Raw genomic sequence first — 13,923 nt, forward strand, 5'->3', positions numbered from 1 at the left:
TTCAATCTGGATAAACGTTTATCTGACTTCACACCGAACACATTTCAGTAGCTTAAATTTCCTCAGATGCAAGCCATTAATTTTAATCAGGATGTTGTAGTAAAACGATAAGGTTTTTGAAAGCACCATAAGTGTTTCCAGTGTTTCTCAGAGGATAATATGGAACAGGGTAGTGTCAAGTAATGGCTTCCATTTATAAGACCATACCGATCTCATTTGCTGCTGTTTCATGAGTAACACTGGCGTCCAGTATGAGTCCATGATTTGCCATTCCTTACTCATGTTTTGATGTCCATCAGGATTAGATTCTTGTTGAGACTGACCACAAGACATGTTTTTTATGAAGTGCTGATGTAGTCATGGCCCTTCTATTATGTCTTGTCAAAACTGGAGGCCCTGTGAATGTGTGCACCCTGTCCTGAATTAATCTTTGCAGCAGGGTTAGTTTTATTCAATCAAGAGTTGTTTTTCAAAACAATCTTTTCCACAAAATGCCATTGCTTATTTTCTTTTTCCCCCTTTTTTTAACCATTGTGAATCTGTATGCCCTGCTGGGTGGATACTCACAACATTCAGTGGCATTTTGGCAAGCACCAGCTGTGGACTTAGTTGTTACGAGTCTCCAACTATATTTAAAGTTTTGACAGATTTTTTTCCAGACAGCATGGGTGAAATGCCACTGAGGAGGTTAAAACAGCAAATTGTCATTGGAAAGCATCTGGAGAAAGTGTAAAAACAATTCCATTATCAAAAATTACTGACTAGAGAATACTCTTTACTATTTATAACAACTTTATTCTTCCAGTCTTATTATTTATTTTTCTTATGTTTGACATTAGATTTGAGAATTTGAGAATTTGTAAATATTGTTGTCAATGACAATATGGACACTAAAATATACAAATTTAACATAATGCCAAACAGAATTACAAACTGCTAATACACAGCATAAACAGAATTGTCCTAGTAATCACACCTGCTTCGAGCCACCCCACTAACATGCAGGAACAACATATTGGAAGTTTGGAAATCATACACCTTTACAGCGTAATCCACTTCCAAAGAACAGCTAAACTTCATGCAACATGCTGCAGCTGATGTGTAACTGAACGCTAGCAGGTATCTGACCAGCTAAAATACAGACATCGATGGCATCAATGTACTTATGACACATTTCTACGATCACAGAACAGTTCAGCGGGACAAGCAATTCAATCACTGCTATTTTTCCTATCTATTTAAATCAATAATGAGTATGCATATCATCACCTCCAATCAACCTGTCCACAAATATTTTAAGAAATACAAGAAAGATTTGAATACATCACTGACTACTGAATGGAAAGTCATAATGAAACAATATCTACTGCTTCTGACCGTGTCTTCAAACTGTGGTCATGACAAAAAATTAAATAAATAAATAAAAAGTGTATTAAAAAATTATTAAATCCACCCCCCACACCCCCCACACTCATTTAAAGTACTTAAATGTGGAGTAAATGAGTGAGCGTAGCTAAATGTTCCAAGTGGCACGAAAACCCGTAGTACACTGAATAGTTTTGCCATATTGAACTGAGACTTTTTTTCTTTCTGTCAAACATGACCAAGGTGTCAAGAACATAATGTACTCAAACCTGTGATTCAGATCTTTGGAACATATTTCATCTTTTACATTGCAAGTGCTGAAAATAATGTCTAGACTTATTTTGAGCCTTAAAAAAGTTTGGACTAGCGTGGTGCATGCCTAACAAGGATGAATGATCACCAGAATATTATTTTCTTGCAGGGTCGAAGAGTGCAACATTTGCACAAACATGAATAAGAATAAAATTGAATGCAGTCTGCTTTCCTGATATATATTACTGCACTTGGCTTTGGCTAAATATGATTATTATTCAATAATGCTTAAATCACTATTTGGAGGAAAAACATTTGGGAGCAGATTTATTGAATACATCTTTTAAACCATTAGGCATATAAAATTAATGAAAAACAATAAGAAAAAATGATTTTAGCAGTTTCTTTAACTTGTCATTTGCACTGGCATGTTTATGCCTGATGGTTGTGTCTGGCAAAGAACCCACAAGACCCATCAACACTGCCTCACAAGGCCCAGAAATGACAATGCATGTCATTTCCTGCCAGGGGCAATTAAAATGTGATTAGCAGTCATCTCAGGCAGAGCCCTCATGTCCAGTCACTAATTTTCCTAAATGAAACTTGTATGTTTAACTTTTGTCAGCTGGTGAAATTTTTCCAGGCAAATCAAGGGTGCAATTTAAAAACCTCATGTTATTCAGGTCAGAAATCAGGCTTTAATATGAAGCATACAAAAAAAACCTAAATCAGTTCATCCAAGCCTCAAAATTAGTTTTTTTTTTTCACTTTTTGGAAACATAGTTATATTTATATAGTACTAATGCCCCATATGATGGATTTTTACCTCCACGTTATGGAAATGTATATGTTGTGCTTGCACAAGCAATAGCGGCTAATTGCAAGGTAGCTTAAGTTACATACCACAAGGCTTGTTTATGAAAAGGTCGATAACAGCTAGGTCACAAGTAATTACTTTTCATTAATGATCTGCCTGACAAATTTGATAACATCTGACCATATATTATGCCATGCTTTAAACCGCATTAAATAGAACTGCAACGCCTTAATACTTATATTGAAAGCAACTATTTAGATTTTTTGATGAGATCTGTAATGCCTTATATTAACTAATGTAATCACTGGAACATTATTTGCAAATGGTATAGCACCCAGTTTTCTTTTAAAAAATATCATTTTCAAGAGAGCTATATTTTTCCATGCTGCACCTTTGGAGGGCACTGTCTGCCAAAACATTGAAATGTTTCAAACAAGCATGCCGAATTACAGATCTGATTCAGTATGAACAATTTAAGCACATAGATATCCTCAATGTTTGTCTTAGAAAGGAAAAACCTATGAGGAAGATGTAGTTCAATTTGCTGCTTAGCAGTGACCAAGTTTGAGCACTTATGATCAAATACAAGTGGTGCACTCTTTCTTTGCGATGGATGAATATTCAATAAAAGGTGAATAAATATTTATCTGTCATAAATCCCTCTTTTGGGTCTAACAACACATTCTATTTAAGACAGATTGGCACTATATGATTCTTATTTCTAGTTTTACTGTCTGGCAAAAATATGCACAGACTGCTGAATTTTAATGGCAAAAAGAATGTATTGCACATGACTTTAGAGTTCTAACTTGCCATGGCTTTTACCTTTAAAACACAAAACACGTTTTATTTATGTTTTTATTATCTTTATTTTACCCTTTAAATAGTTATTGCTGTAGCCTTTACCATGACACTAAAATACTGTAAAAGCCTAAATTTATGATCTTAACTAAATGTCATGATTTTCTTTAAATGCATGTCTATCATTAATTATCCATATAGGAAGAAGAGGGTATCACATGTATAAGTCTGTCATATAATTCAGAATATTAAATATTAGTCTTATAAGACACAATCCAAAACAGGATTAGGTTTATCTCATTAGGTTGAACACAACTAATTAAACAAAAACAATTTTTATGTATGAGGAAATAGAATAAGAAATGACCTGTATATTGAAACGACATCTTCCGGCTAATACTGGATGATTACAGAGCTCATACAGGTGTTTGCTCAGGGCCAGTTTGTTCTCTGATAATCAGAGGAAGGGAGGATGGAAATAAGCAAAGGGGGTATGCATGTGTATCTGATTGGTACAGCAAGAGCCTTGAGAAACAGTGCATGGTGTTGAAGGTTCCGGTTTGTCAGAAGAGTAACTTAGGTAGGGTCTTGACCTAAAGAGTGTATGGGAGTGTACACACACCAGGCATGATAACAAGGATGAGGTCATATCAAGTAATGCAAGTGGAGCTGGACAGTTTCATGAAATGCTTTCGATGCATTATTTGGGTCTGATCTCAGCACTAGTAACAGTGACAAACTAAAAGGGGATGCATTTGTGACTTTGACCACATTTTGCCACTAGATAATCCTACTACAGCTTCATTTTGAATTTAGAAGATTATCTGTTTAAACATTGCAGTGTTCACAGCTGTGACACAGCTATCACAGCACACAGACTCTCCACAACTCCCATATTAATACCACTCATGCTTATCTACAAGCCACCGGAAAGGGTCGAAATACTCTCATTTGTTTCTGTTAAGGCCTACACTAATTTGCAGAGTGCTATCAGGCAGATGAGGTGAAACCTCCTGGGCTGTTGTTCTGGAACCTGCACTGAGGATGCATTGGATAAGGGCTTCAGATGGCCTTTAACCACCCTTAAATGATAACAGTTGTGAATGTGCAGTGAAACACTACACAGGATTTATCAAACAAAACAACATACTGTGTGAAAGTAAGTAGGCAATAGAATTGGACTTGGATCATTTTATTTATTTATTTATTTTTGATATTATTATTATTTTTAAAACATGCTTTACAACCTGTCTTTTTCCCAATCTCTTTCAAAGCTTAGTGCATTTTTCTCTCAGAATACAAATTTCAGTTTGTATGAGTACTTCTGCAGTACTACATAAAGGTGATCAGCTGTGTTCTAAATCCCATTTTATTCAGATGATCTTTGAAAAAATATTACTCATAAATCTGACAACAGAAGTCTTTTTATTTCAAAGTGACCTGAAAATCGAATTTCTTTTTGAACTATAACAGGGACTGACATTCTTGAGCATATTTTGTTGTATGAAAGAACTCCAGGCTCTTCAACCTACAGATAACTACATGATAAGAAATCTAAATTCCTTGCCAATGAGGTGTATTTTTTACAACTGCCATGCCCTTATTCACCACAGTGGCAGCTAAGAAGCCGTTCCTGATAGTGTGGCACAACATCCACACACTTGGGTCACAGTTTGTTGTCAAAAATAACTATTATTTTTATTTTTAATTTAATACATTTAATTGATTTTATTTTTATATTATATTTAAGCAAGAGAGAAAATTTAAACAGAAACATATGATAGTCCAGCATGAAGTTTATTAAAGTGTTTTACTATATCAATTAATATTTGATCCTAGAATTTTCAATCGGAAATGATGTTACTAGGTGCAAAGTTCTAAATCTGTCACATATTTATTAACTACATGTGATGTAAAACAGTGAAACCCTTTACCTCACATTACAAAATAATAGAATAAAAGAGAATAGAGAAAAATAGAACAAGAGAACAGAATAAAATAATACATTAAAATAGCATCCAAGGGCAACAATCTATTCTAGATCATAAAATTATAGATATTGTCATCTAAAAATATCTATGATAGCTACATGGACAAAAGTCTGGTATACCTGACTTCCCCTGAAACTGTAGCATTACATTTTACCTTCAGATCCAAAGCTGTTCCAGCATGACAATACCACTGTGCACACAGCAAACTCCATAAAGATACTGTATTTTTTACATGGCTTGAAATAAAAAGATCTTAAGTGGCCTGTTGTAGAACTCTGACATCAACCTTACTGAACACCTTTGGGATGAACTAGAACATCGAGTTAACGCCTTTGTGCCTGGAAGGAATATTTTTACAAAAGAGTGCTTGTTATTATGAAATAACAGCAAATGGGGACTGAATGTGAAATGGGATGTTCTGAAAGCACATGCAAATCTTATGGCCAGTTATCGTGTGTATAATAGGTGTTTCTTTTTTTATATGATTTGCCATTTACTCTAAATACAACAAAACCTACATACTGATTCAGTAGACAATCAGACAAAATAAAAAGAACTCTCATATATGCTATTTTATAAATCTGTCTGTTATGTGATAAACTAAAGCATATAGCACCAGGTTCCACTATTTTACCGGCACATTTTCTTCACATCTGTATACTGTTCCTTTTCAGTCTAAAAAATGGCTGCTAAAATTTAGCAAAGAAAATACATGTTCAAAAAGCACATATGAATCTTATGGTCAGGTGTCCAGAACCTTTTGTCATATTGTATATTGCTTTTCCACATTTTCTACAACATTTTGGTCCAGAAAAAACGTCATTGACCAGAACGGTTTTGTTTCCCAGCAAAGAGCATGTGGGGTCTTGAGAGCTCACCAGTAGGCTTATTTACTTTCACCAGGACTTGTTCTGTATGACTAAACGCACTTTGAAAACACCGTCGGGCAGATGTTTGAAGAGATTTATGAAATCCTGGAGCATGTTACTCACCAAGGACACACACATACAAGCGGGAGGGGCTGTAAATGCTGAAAATCACTCCAACATAGCTATAAAACCAGACACGAGGTACCAGATAACATTCCCCCAGGTACACATGCATATGTAGAATAAGCTACACACAGTCTTCTATTACAGAGTTTCTGAATCATAACCACTGATTTGTGTATTGCAATATATGATTAATGTTATTGCTGATACCAACACTTGTCCTATGTTAAATAGGTTTTTAATTTGACCACTATTGAAAGTAAAAAAAAAAAAAAAAAAAAAACATTTCATAGGGCAAACCAGATCAGCTCATAATATATCTTGTTCATTATGGGTCATTTGGGAGTGTGATTCAGACACTCCATCCCTTTTATTAATCTGAGAACAGTGCTGTGGGGCTTGTACCTCACTTTAAACACCATGTAACTCCCTTAAAGTCTGCAGAAACCTGTAGGTTCTTGAGAACATGCCACTGACAAATTGTTTATTTAGAGAGTGACCTGGTAGTATGACGAGTGTTTCCACAGTGTGCTACTGGGTGTAGACATTTTGCATTTCCTCCAAGAGTAAAAGCTTCACAGGTGAACAACCTCCATATTTGTGTGTCTGTTTGATGTCAAAAAGGATATTTCAGGTCTTTACTGTGTCTGTCATAAGCGTATCACCTAAATCCTCAAGGAGTTCTAAATTGTGCAAAAATGGCTATTTGGATGTAAACCTTCTTCTTACTGTTACTTATAGTTGGTAAACCAACTACAAATTGCGTTTAAGGCCATATAGCAAAATGTAGGTACAATATGGGTACTGTTTCTGCTTAAATAAAAGAGACACAACAATGACCAATTTTAAGTGTTTTTTTTAAGCAAATTACACCATATTTGAAGGAGTCGGTATGCTGGCAGGGGCCCCAGTTCAATTCTAAACTCAGATTATTCTCTAAATGGATTTTACATGTACCTTTCTGAGTTCCCTGGTTTCCTCCCAGCTACCAAAACATGCATGTTGGCGAATTGACTACAATACATTTTCTTAGGTAAATCTTCGGATAAGAATTTATCAAGATATACAAAAACAAGATGGAAAAGAGATGGACTTGAGGCTTTATCTCTAACCCGAGATGTCTACTTGGACAAATCCTGGCCAATAGTGGGGAAGGTGCAGAGTTTCTGAGTGTATGAGGACACCAAAAGTTATGTATGTAAAGTGTAACCTATACAGAGAATAATTGCTTTTTTAAATTTAACAAAAAGGAAACAGCATGTAGTGCATGATATGAAACAACACAGTACATACAAACCTTGGCCTGAATCAAATCTATTGTGTAAATATGTTTAAAGTGCATAAAGTGTATAATATTTTAGAGCTTTGTCTTTTTGAAAAATCATTTGCAAATTCATAATTTTCTCTGTGATTCAGTACCATTGTTGTACAGAGTTTCCTGACCCGAAAGTCCAACCTAGCAGGAGGCATGGAGACAGATGAGTCACCTCCAGCCTCCCCTGCATGTGCAACACAGAGCTCCGTATTTCTTCCTCCTCCGAAGGAGAATGTTCGGATGCTAGTGAGCCCACGGACTCCTTACAGCCTGTGCTGTTTGAGGAGCTCCTGGAGGTAGTGACGTGAGCTGTGTCCAAGCTAGAGATAGCTGGGGCCTACCGTTTTTCCCGACCTGCACACCGTCTTTTCCCCACAAACCTCGATATATGTGAACATAGTAGGGTTTGAGGAGTGTTGCTATGGGAGATGCCTAGGGTTGGAGAGACGCTAGCTGGCTATCTCTCCCCAGGTGTTGCATCGCTGAAAGCTCCAATATTGCCTACTAAGCCGTTGAAAGCCACTTTGGCTCTAGTAGGGTTTAAGCGGCAGTAGGTCAGGCCACGGGTTGCCTCCACACGATGAGTGTGTTGCAGTCATACCAGGCCGACCTGCTACGAGAGTTGGACAAGGGTTTCAAGGGTCGCTTTAAGCCACCAAGGAAATAAACTTGTTAAACTTGGATAAACTTGATCTGAGATCGTGTCTCAGATCAAGTTTATCACAGCCATCCTTCCCACTCACAGGAGGTTTCTGAGGTTTGCTGTCAGAGGCAAAACTTAGCAATATTGGGTCCTCCAATTCACCTTCACAAAGTGCATGAATGCGGGGCTAGAGCCCTTCCAGACCTTGACAATACGGAGTGGATTGCCCTTCCAGGAGAACCCTCTGCCTCTGAGCCACCACTGGAGGGTTCTCCTGGAAGGGCAATCCACTCCGTATTATCAAGGTCTAATGGAGAGCCCTTTTGAGCCTTAGAAATATGGAAAGAACCTACATTCCTGTCTCCATGCCCCGTCCTGGGAGCTCCTTGTCATTACGTAACGCTAACACATTCCTCACGGGGTAGGGAACGGTCATGAATGAGCTACATCTCTCATGGCACATAAACTGCCTGGAGATGATGGCTGTGTTTTTGACACTAAAACACTTTCTCTAAGACCTCAGAGGTCGCCACGTGCTGGTCCATACAGACAACACATCAGTGGTCTTGTACATCAACCACCAGGGGGTCTCTGATTTCGCCCCTTGTAAAGGCTGGCATGGCAGATCCTTCTGTGGTCCCAGGGAAAATTCCTCTCATTGAAAGCAGTTTACATCCCGGGCCATACAAATTGGAGAGCAGACACCCTTTCGAGGCCTGGGGAATGGAAATGGAGGCTCCACCCCAAGGTGGTGGAGCAGATATGGCAGAGATATTACAGAGCCTAGGTGAATCTGTTTGCAACTAAGGAGACTTTGCACTGTCCCCTCTGTTTGGGCTGGACGCCATGGTGCAGACATGGCCGAGGCTACGTCTGTATGCCTTTCCCCCATTGTGCTGCTCATGAGAGTTATGGAGAGAGATCACCAGGAAAGAGCCCGTCTTCTCCTGGTGGCACCTTGCTGGCCAGGCAGACCTTGGTTCACAGACCTGGTGTTCCTCCTCGAAGGACCTCTTTGGGAAATTCATCCCACCCTGGTTCATCCCCGCTCGGATTTATGGAAGCTATGGCTGTGGCTCCTGAGGGGGCACATTTTCTAGCAGCTGGTTTCTCTACAGAGGTAAAGTGAATTGAAGACCATCCTCCATTCCAGAGCTCCCTCTACAAGGAGTTTGTATGCTAGATGGCATCTATTCACCACATGGTGTGAGCACCACCAGTTAGACCCAGTCAACTGCCCAGTTGGTTTAGTTCTGGAGTTTTTGCAGGAACAGTTTGCCACAGAGTTGGCCCTGTCAACCCTGAAGGTTTACGTGTCTGCTATCATGGCTTATTGTACCCCGGCAGTACAGCAGACGCTGGGGAAACACCCTCTCGTGACACGTTTTCTACGTGGCACTCTGAGGCTGAGGCCCGGGATACGACCCAGAGTGCCTGTGTGGGACTTAGCCGTTGTGCTGGCGACTTTATCTGAACCACCCTTCTAGCCTTTGGCCGAGGTGGCCCTTAGGTATCTGTCGGTAAAGACCGCCTTCCTTCTGGCAATTTCCTCCCTTAAGAGGGTCAGGGACCTACAGGCTCTTTCTGTGGCCCCGTCTCTCCTGGAGTTTGCCACTGGCATGGCCAGTGCCTTTCTCTACCGTAAACTTGGGTATGTACCTAAGGTGCCTGCAGCTCCCTCACGACCTGTCGTACTGCAGGCATGCTGCCCTCCTCCTTTCCTAGCCCCTGACCAGGAGAAGCAAAATCGATTGCATCCAGTGCTCGCAGTGGATCAAGTTGGAGCAACTGTTTGTATGGCCCTTATAGAAAAGGTTTTCTGGCCACTAAGCAGACTCTCAACAGATGGATTATTGATGCCATTTCCTCATGTTATGTGTCCTCTGGTCTTCCTACCCCTTTTGACGCAGCTCGAGTTTCTGAAAGGGAACTCTAGGTTACGTGTGTAACCCTAGTTCCCTGAGGAAACGAGAGGCGGAATCAACAAGCCATACTGCGCTTACCTTCTCTTTCTACAAAAGCTAATATCGCTACTATCGCTCACCCATTTTGTAGCTTCCTGGTTTACATGATGTCGCCTGCCGACACGACTTGCCTATTGGCCGGATTTCACACGTGATTCAGAGACTGGACAACACAAAGCGTTCCCAAACCATTTCAACGCAGCATCTCATTCCCTCAGAGAACTAGGGTTACATACGTAACCTAGAGACGATTTGTTTGTAAAACTTTACTTCATGGCTCTGTGCCAATTTGAAATGTTCCATGTGATGAATTTAGCTACAGTTTATCTTCTATATTAAGTCTTTTGAAAAAATATCTAAATAAAAAAAGAAAAGAAAAGATAAAAAAAAAACAGGTTGGGTGACAATATTTTTTCAGCAAAATACAGCGTAAAGCAATCATTACTTCTCCCGAAGTGTTTTCTCAGCTGTGTCAGTCCTCATATTAATATTACCATTAATATTAATGTGTGTTAATATCTGCCAAGCCAAATGGTTTCTAATATCTGCCGAGTCAAGCTAGTCCTGTTTCACCTCCTAAACGAAAATTACTGTGAAATACCCTAGACTTTTGGCAGACGCAGCCTAGCCCTCATTCAGCATCTGTTCCAATTGACCTTGGCAAGCAAACTAGCTGGACAGACTGCAATTGTTATTTTTCACTTTCTCTTAGTTTTTGTCAGAGGGAATTGTTGACCTGAACAAGCAAATGGCCAGAGTTTTTTCATTGGTAGCTTGTGGACATTAAAAAACCTTGTAATGTATAAAAAGACAATCACACAGCACAATCCATTACAGTCTGGAACAAGCACAAGAGGAACCCCTTACACACCAGGTTAAGTGTTGTCATAGTGCTCTCATTTCATTCACCCTCAATTCTGTGACTGGAAAAACATTCACAAGCATTACACAGAAGGACATGGCTGTTTGTGCCTATATATATATATATATATATATATATATATATATATATATATATATATATATATATATATATATATATATATATATATATAGATAGATAGATAGATAGATAGATAGATAGATAGATAGATAGATAGATAGATATGCATGTATGTATGTATTTTTAGCCAATTTTAAATTTGAGACAATTTTTCAGTTTCCAACACCCACAATCCTCAACTCAACCCATAACTGTTTTGTTTCATTGTTTTGAAATCCTCAGCTAAGCATACACCAGGGGTAGCAAAGTCCATTTCTAAAAGGCCAGAGTCAGGCACAGTTTGCACTAAACATGATGAGTTAAAGCAGATGTCTCTGACTAGTGAAATTACTAAGCAGTGCTGGACTCCACCCTCTGCAACTTGCTTATTCTTTTAAATACAAAACTAAATGTTTAACTATATTGCTATATTAAATATTTCTTAATTTGTAATTTTTACTGCTCATATCTAATTGTTCAATTTATGTATTTGGCCACTTTATTATATTTCATTGTCCTGTGTTTACATTCAAAACAAAAATACTTAAACAAGGTATATACCTATTTTTTTATTTTAACATCATTTTATAATTTTACTTATACAAACACATCATACAATTAAAACAATAATCCATATAAAAAATACATGTACTTGAGTTTTTATTTTTGTTAAATATCTGTTCCTGACTACTTGTGAATTTGATTTATATTTTGGACTTGAAATTATTAATTATATAATTAATTATTATGAACTGTAATGAGAGTAGCATTAAGGACTCGGACATATTTATTCTAATTTGTGCTAATATGAGAAAATGTATGTAATGTAATGCACTGTAAGTCACTGTGTGGATCGTGGGTTCTGCGCATGGTATAAAAAAAAATAAAAACATTTATTTAGATCAGCAAAACTGAATTTACTGCAAGTTGATGAAACCAAGCACAGCAGCTAAATTTTATTTTCTAAACTACTAGTTTTTTTCCCCATAAATTAAACAGTTTGGCTAAATGCACCTGTAATTCCATAACTGGACTAATGGAAGCGCTCTAGCACCACGAGTGTGTCTGTCTGAGTATCTATCCATGTTACAGGGAAAGCAGAGAAAGGTTGACTGCAAACTTAATGATAAAAGTATTACTTTGGAAATAATAACAACTGAAAGATGTTAGATGTCCATCTGCTTGTGTGACTGGGAAAAAAAAACTCAAATCATTTAACCACTGCAGTCTGGCTATGCCTTATATATGACAGTTTGCAAATTCTCATGCATTGTGGCCAACATTAAATAGATTATCTTTCAGAGTGTATTCTGGAGCCATAACCATTGACTAGAATAAAATGTGTGGACAACTATCCCAAAGTGTGTATCTATATATACACACAGCTGCCTTACTTTCGATCTCCTTTGATCCAGAAGGGAAAAGAGTGGTTGTGGGTTGAAGATTGTATGTATATATATATATTGTATATATATCTGTCAAAAGTTTGGAAACACCTAGTCTTTTCCATCCTATCGTTTAAATGCAATTTTTAATGGCATAAATATTCACTCTGACCGAACAAATATATGAATGTACAGATACTACATTTATTTACATTTACAGTACTTTATTTTTATAGAAATATATCCCTCCCTCAGCAAAAATAACAGCTTTACAGACTTTAACAACGTGACAGTTAGTTTCTTCCATAAGTCACCTGAAATATTTTGCCATGCTTTTTGTAAAACTGTAAAAAAGATGTTTGTCTCTAGTTGGATATTTCTTTCTGACCTTGGCATCCAGTTCATACCAGAGCAGTTCAACAATTTATATAATACTCCAGACAACAGACAACTTTTTGCTCTCTAAATAACATTTATAGAGCTTGGAAATATAATTTGAGTCATTGTCTTCTTGTACGGTAAAGTTGGTTCTAATTAGCCACCCTCTAACTGGAATTTAAAGGTGTTGAAGTATGAATGGTAGCCATGTACATTCAGTATTTCTTTCACCTGGAATAAGTCTCCAACCTTCCCTGCTCCAAAACAGCCCCAAACCATTAAGCTCCAACCTCCATATTTGACTGTGGGTGTGAGGTAGTCTGCTAACATCTTCTGTTCTTTGTCTTACATAAGTTCTTCTGTTAGAGCCAAAAATAAAAAATTTGGACTCAGCTGTCGATAGAACATTCGTTCAGTTATTTATTTATATATACTGTATATCCCATATAAAGCTTTTAAAAAATAAAAAAAAAAAGAAGAAACTCATGTGTCATGTGTAACAGTTGCTGCATTGTTAGTTGTTCACAGGTGTCTGTCTTCTGACCCCTTTAACCAACCTATGTTTTGATCTCATCTGCGTAGGTGGCTAAAAGCGCTGATGTGCTGACTCATGTGTGGCATGTCTCAACGTTATGCATTAGTGGAAGTGTGAGAAAGCCCCTGTAATCATCTCTTATGAAACCAAGGGCCTGTCATCTAGTTCCTCTCTCTCATCTCCGTTCCGGTCTTCTGACCTCTTACTAACCTAGCTACATTACATGTGTAAGCTTTTGGAACACAAACTCTATCTGATTTAGTGTGTGAAACAAAAATGCTAGTAGTTAGCTATTCAAGATTTCTTAATTGGATCGAGAAGATTAAATCAGTTGCTGAAAACTACAGTGTTTTTTTTCTTCCAGAATAACAGTTTTACATGTTCACAATTGACTATCCAGAAGAGTGTTTTTATCCAATACTTTATGCTGAAGTCAAGATATAAAGAGATATAAAGATTTAGATAATGTGAAATAGGTAAGAAGGTGCTGTTGCGGTTCATTA

This window comes from Silurus meridionalis, chromosome 14 (genome assembly GCF_014805685.1).
Source record: "Silurus meridionalis isolate SWU-2019-XX chromosome 14, ASM1480568v1, whole genome shotgun sequence".
Taxonomy (NCBI): domain Eukaryota; kingdom Metazoa; phylum Chordata; class Actinopteri; order Siluriformes; family Siluridae; genus Silurus; species Silurus meridionalis.